Genomic DNA, 6892 nt, shown 5'->3' on the forward strand with positions numbered 1-6892 from the left:
TAATGAAGCCACCCTTTCATAGATACAACAGTCTCAGTTACTGGCACCAGTAGCAAGAAATAAACCATGTGAAGCCACTCTAACTTCTTAATCTAAAGCCTCACTCAATTCAGCAGGTCTTGGATTAGCAACAAGTGACCATATAGCCTCAGCTGCAGGATGAGGGCTCTTCTCTCTGCCATTTTTTAGGTTATATGTTAGGCTTTTCATTTGCTGTTGAATTTTCACAATGAAGGACAAAGCTGTGTGAGGGCCACCAATGTTCAAAGGCATGTTCTTGTTTATATTGTTTAAACAGACTGCAACAGCTGTAGGAAGCTGTCCTCAGCGAGCAAATGAAAAATAAGGCAGGAAAAGTAACTGTTTTTACAGATATTTGATGATATTTGCAAAGTATGGAACATCTCATATGCTGGATAGCTTTCACAGTACTGACTAAGAACAATACTTATACTAAATTTAGGTGTCTTGTGTAAGAGTCTCATTCAGCTTTGGGTTCTTTCCATGATGCAGCAAAAGAAATAAAAAAGCATGCAGACTTTTTTTGCTGGCCTTTGCAGAAAAACCTAGTGAAACAAAGAATAACTCTTTTATAAAAAGATGGGATCCCTTAATACATTTGTGAGTGTAACTGCATTACAAGAATATTTTACAATTACAATCGCAGTATATCAGCATGCATTTGATAGATTTCCCAACTCCTCTACATTCAGAAGGTGCTGCCTGATCTGTAATTCAGGTGACAACATTGTACCCATAGGGAGGATGTGAGGAAGCAGGCGAAGTATAGAGGAATGGGACTCCTTGGGCTCATGTCTTCAGTGAGGTAGGCTTTTAAGAAACTGCATGCACTGGACTTTTCCAGTGTAATTTTTCTTGTTAATATCTATTAACCACATTTGGCTTCTTCTGTCTTACTGTGGAATTTGAAATGCTGCTTTTTTTTTTTTTCTTTTTAGGTTTACAAACTAACTTTGAACTACTATTCAATGGAGAAACTACACATATTTGAAAAACATATTTATTGTTACAAGAATTAGATTTAAAGCAATAGTGTACAGAGTGAAGAAAAAAGGAGTAGAACAGGGCTGTAGAAGATATTTCCAGAATTTGAGAGGTACATTTCTGGTAGAAGTTAACCTTACCAAGACAGGAACAATTTTAATCTTTCTTTCAGTCCCATCCCATCACCGTATCAATGGCTGGTCATCTTCCAGAGATTATTCCATCTTCTAATTAATCTCCCCACTCTACCATCCAGCTAATTTTATGTAACTTTCTGAAGTGGTGTAGAAGTTAAAACAAAATCTTAAGTACAGAATAAAGTTTCATCAATTCCTGTCAAATTGTATTGTAAGGACTACTTAGAGCCACAATAGAGCGTGTGTTTGTGTGCATAAAGCCAGTTTGTGTCTCTGCATTTTTACCTGTTCTTGGTTACAGTGAACCTCTGGAAAACAAATACTGAAAGGTAAATGTTTCTGTCAGCTGATTGTTTTAGCAGTCACTTAATCCTTCTTTTGATGTCTTGGGTCAAGGAAATCCTACACCACCGAGGTTTAGTAGGAGATAGATTAAATGAATTTCTCTGTGATCTTTCCTGTAACGGAAAGAGCAGTGAAAGTTATTATTCCGTGAAAATAAAGCAGTATCTCTGTATTCCTTATTTTGAAATGTTATTTTTTAGGTTACTAGCAGAGCATAACTGTGGTTACAACGTTAACAAAGCTGAATTTGTATTTTAAATGCACTGTTTCCCGCTACATCTTCTGCGATAAAACTCTGAGCATTGGGAAGGGAGATTTCCTTAGAGATACCACAACAATGTTAAGAGAAGACACAGAAGAGCCAAAGAACAAGCAATTTCCCCAGTTATTAGCAGGTTACTCTGAAAATAATGCTGGAGGCGTTATCAGGGTAATGCTGTGCAATATTATACATGTCCACATACCTCTTTTCACAAGCCAATAGTTCTCTAAACAGTACTGAGGTAGCTTTTCCACCTTAAGAGTATGGTGTTTAACGTCAGGACAGCATAATGTACACTAACTTGATTTTATAGAGAAGACAATAACAACATTTTTCAAAGGCTCTTAGAAAAGGCACATCTATATTTTTCTTAATTTTAATTTTAATTTTTATTATATATATATTTTTTTGCTTTAGGGCTCGACTCCTGTTCCTGCTGAACTGAGCCAGTATGTAAAATCAGAACTGATATCAGCTCAGTAGGCACCGGAGGACGGGTCCATCCATGCTCGGGACAACAGCAGCAGCCGTAGTGGCAGCTCCAGTCGGAAACAACCATTTCCTGCAAACGATACACAGTACTAAGCTACAGCTGCAGAGAAAACATGGGAGTATACACTGAAGAAGAGCCTACAAAACAAAGCTTTACAGATAATTCCAGTTTAACATCACAAACACTAATTTCCTCTGACCTTTAGAAAAGCTCTATAACCATGTTACCGTCGGAAATACCCTATTTTTGCAGTCAGACAGAAGGAGTGCTGTTTATTTTCAACTAAAAAAGAATGTCTTTGGTCCTCTCCAACTGCCTCTGCCTCTTAGCCATTCCACACTGTATTTGGCACACCAGCACTAATTGCAAAGCTGCCCGTCAAGTAGCAAATGGTCTCCACCCTGCGCAGGCTGACACTTAAGAAACATCCTCATCTCACCTTCTCTTCAGGTGCAGAACTTAGCCACTGTGAACAAAGAGGGAAACAATCACTGTTCACCAATCAGCTAAGCTCTGCACCTCGCCAGAGAGGTCTCCGTCTCAGTACCACTAATTATCAGATGAGATTCTTCCATGATGCGTCTGCTCCTTTCCTCTTTGGACTTTTTTGTTTAATGGATGGAGAGGATGCCGCAGTGTACGTGTTATCAGATAGTTACAGTCATTTTCAGAGTAGCAGCTGTGGTCATGGCTATGTGGTAATCCCTGGCAATGTGATTTTAATCTTAACTCACAAATCATCATGCCAGGAACCCAAACAGCCACAACATTAAAAGAAGCCTGTGCAGTCACACAGACACATTCCTAGTGGCACTTTAGCTTTTATTTTATAGCTCACTATGCATTTCTAATCTGTCTAAAAAGTCAAACAGCAATTCTAGACTATTGTGCATAGCTAATATATAATATTCCTATGCTAAACAGATACTTACCACCAGAAGTTGTAGAAAAGTTTATGTCACTATTTAGAGAAATATAGAAAGATGGTGCCAAGTATTGTAGTACCGGAACAAACCGCATCTTCCTATTCCTGGCATCTACCAGATTGTAAAATGTTGTATGTAACTCCAATTACTGTGCGCCCCTGATAAATGGGAGACCATGTAAGCGAGTCCCGTAGGTCTATTTATTTAGAAGGCATCTTCTCCTTATAACTGCTACCCTTGCACTCTTCAGTCTCCACCACATTTCCCACAAAGGTTTTCAAACAGACATTTTGCTTGCCTATACAGAACATGTATAGACAGACATGTACAGAACTGTTTATAAACAAACTTGTATTCATGGCATCTGCTGTACTTCACAAAAATATATGCAACGAATTCAAGTGGAACTTACATTCAAGTAATGCCACATGTACAGGCTTGAATAGGAGGAAAAAAGTAATCAAGATTCCTACTAAGTACCAATTAGAAAAAAATGGTTTTGCTAAATTAGAAGCCTTAATTCTGAAACCAAAGTCAAGGCAATCAGTCTGTCAGGCGAGCTATATCATGAAGCAAAAATGTGAGGTATACTGGAAGAGATATTCACTAATCCTATCTGGCTTCATGTTTAATACGTGTACAAACACTGAGAAGCAATTCAAATAGACTGACAGATAGTGAATATCTTTGCAAATAATAATTTATAACCTCCTTCTACAGCAATCTTTATTTTGTGAATATTTGTTGCAATTTTGCTTCTTTACTGAATTTTCTATATTAATTTCAGAAACAAATTAGATTCTGTATGATATTAACCAGCATCTTTATGCTAAGGCTACTCTTATCTTATAACCAGTCTCCAAACACCTGACTACACTCTACATGGTTGTGAAGAACAAATTGTGCACTTCAAACCAAATCTGAATCATGTGAGAACAACTTCCATTTGGGGCTCACATTCTTTTCAAAGACCTGTACTACCTGTACAATCAGCGTGTGCTTTGTTAAACAGAAATGCTTCTCATACAGTATGCTGTAGACAGAGTTAAGAATACAGAATAGAAAACAATTGTAGGTGGAACCTGGCCTTTCCTGGCCATTCTGACTTACAACTGCCCTTCGTACATCCAGCACAAAGCTTACAGCAAAGCATTTCCATGCTCTCCAGCAAGTGCCTATACATCTAACTCACACTCCAGCAGCTGAGCTTAAAAAAAAAAAATTAATTAATAAAAAGAAGATATTTAAACAAGAGTTACTTCTTGAGCTAAGCAGCCACAAGTTCTGTGGTATGCCAAGGTTTACTATGTTTTGTGAGCTCTGCATATTCTTCCTTTTTGAGGCAGATCAACATGTTTAATTTAAAAAGAAAATTCACCTCTTCAAAATAACATCTCTGCCACCACTTCGGCTGAGGACATATCCATTTGTTCTTGTGCTGCAGCAAAGCATTTGTATGCAAGTTCTTGTTGTTTGGCATCTTCATTCACCATTAATTCACCATAGAGATACACACCCATTGCCTGAAAGAAGAACATAACATACGGTCATCCTGTTATGACTAGTTGGATGGTTTTCATTTTGTTGGCCTCCAAATACTCATTTAATTCAAAAACACCACAGAAAAGGCCTTATATTCTATAGCACAACTTTCCCCAGAATGCAGTTTTCGCTAGCTCTCTGTGGCCTAAGATTGCCTATGTGTTGTGTTGAGAGTGAAAAAAAGAATATTAATTTAAGAAATGTCATGACAAGAAAGTGTTTTCTCGCCCCATTTTTCTTGCCACTTTTGAAGTTGAAATCTGTTTTCTTTTAACCACTACCTGAAATATTTCCAAATGCCCCTTAGGAAACCAGCTTGTCCTTCCTTCAACAGGATACACATTTTCTTTCCAACTGAGACGTTTCCACATACACTAATGAAGGGCACATCAGCTGGAACACCCACTCCAGAATTCCCACCTGGCAATTCTGTAACTCAAAATCAAGAATGTGTGGCCAGGTCTGTGTTTCAGACTTTCTTATTGACATCTGAGACGTGGCTGAACCTTCTGTCAGGATTATGTCTCTTAGTGCTCATCCTGAACAAAACCAGACAGCCGAACATGTGGGAGTAAGATGTGGGCCCCTTTGATAGCAGGTAGCAAAGCACTGGCTAATTTCATGGGAAATGCATCAGGCAAAGCTTTTTTTTCCCCTCTCTCTCTTCTGAAGATAGAAGCTTTTAATCAAATTATAATTTGATTCAAGTATTAAACTGCACTTATCAAAACCGGATTACATGAAACAATAGCACATTAGCTTCTACAGTTTTACTTAATGCTTGGACAGTTGCAAGAGAGGAAAAAGAGGAATAATATTGAAAAACAGTTTGTAATACTGTTTCTCACAATTTCTAAGATTGACTGGTGAGATTAAAAATTAAGCTTTAATAGTGGAATTTATAATCTAACACTAGCTGAAATCAAAGGGAGCAGTCTCGGTCAGACATAAGTCTGCCAGATGATGTGACAGTGCCCTAACCACACTGCCCTGCATCCTGAGACCCAAAGCTCTGATTTCCAGGATCTGCAGCTGGAGATCACACTGCCTTGGAGCTGGGTTTGGGTTGTTTTTATGGTGAATGTCAAAACGATGGAATTTTGTTTCAAATAGAAATTAGCTTTTCTACCCAGTATTAATATTTTTTCCCTAAACCTTAACATTAAAATGCAACAAACATTCTGATCTTTCGTAATCCTGCAGAGAATTCAATAGCCACATTTGCATTTTTCCCAGACTTAAAAAATAAAATATTTCCAAGTTTCTCATTATCAGGAAGGATACGCAATCACTCTGATTTGAGTTGGAATGATTCCAGAATCTGGTTGTGCCATGAACTGTTTCTACTGTTGGAATAAACTCAGTGAAAGATATTGAAGATTACATGAAAAAAAATGTTGCAAAATTTCTTTCCCGGAAAACATTTGTACTTATTTATAACCATATTTGTTCCAAACATAAAGAAAATCAATATGCTTGTGTGAACTTGATGATGTTTTCCCCTTTCCGATGGTGCATATCTGCATCCTTCCATATGATTAAAATATGCTCAACAGCACAATATATATTGTTGTCATAAATGATGTTGTTATATCATTTTCCTAGCATCGCTTTTTCCTCTGGCTTGCATATAATGGAAGCAGTGGGAGAGAATATACCATATTTTACCAGCTACCGTAAGATTAGCATGCTTTTGTGGAGCTGATCACCACGTTGGTAGACTCCTTAAATTATAGAGCTTAAGGAAACGGAAAAACTGAATACTTATTCTGCATTTCAACTGTAGCAAGTAGATGCAATAAAACAAGCTTTTAATGTCACACCACTGGTTTCAAGAAGGTGTGAAAGGTGATTATTTTGAAGATGCTGATTAAATCCAACTGACCTGATCTTCTCTGAGAAATTTCTCAATATCTCCATATCCAGACACATATTTGTGTTTAACAACAAGTTCACACCACCGATGACGAACCTATGGAAAGAGAAAAAAAAAAAAAAAAAAGAGAAAAAGAAAAACAAATTAAAAAAAAAAAAACAAAAAAAATTTTATCTGTGTCGTTCTTGCATTTGGAACCCCACAAGACCAGAAAATGTACATCTAATTCTAGATTAGTGAAATAATCTGTATTTTAGCACCAACTTGAAGCATCTTCTTCTGTATACAAATCTGGATGAACTCAAA

The 6892-nt window shown here is 37.3% G+C and overlaps 1 long non-coding RNA gene across 2 annotated transcripts; it reads right to left on the minus strand.

Annotated features, from left to right (window-relative positions):
* Window positions 1-1003: 1003 nt before the first annotated feature.
* Window positions 1004-6678, minus strand: LOC122164594. Of its 2 annotated transcripts, none has more exons than XR_006170272.1 (3): window positions 6596-6678; window positions 4547-4691; window positions 1004-1600 (listed from the first exon to the last, which is right to left on the minus strand). It is a non-coding gene; the product is annotated as an uncharacterized LOC122164594 (long non-coding RNA). The 2 variants fall into 2 exon arrangements; XR_006170271.1 differs by having other exon boundaries at window positions 1004-2311.
* Between the last annotated feature and the right edge of the window lie 214 nt (window positions 6679-6892).

This window comes from Centrocercus urophasianus, unplaced genomic scaffold (assembly GCF_019232065.1).
Source record: "Centrocercus urophasianus isolate 14NV4802_14NV808 unplaced genomic scaffold, USGS_Curo_1.0 seq_267, whole genome shotgun sequence".
Classification (NCBI taxonomy): Eukaryota; Metazoa; Chordata; class Aves; order Galliformes; family Phasianidae; genus Centrocercus; species Centrocercus urophasianus.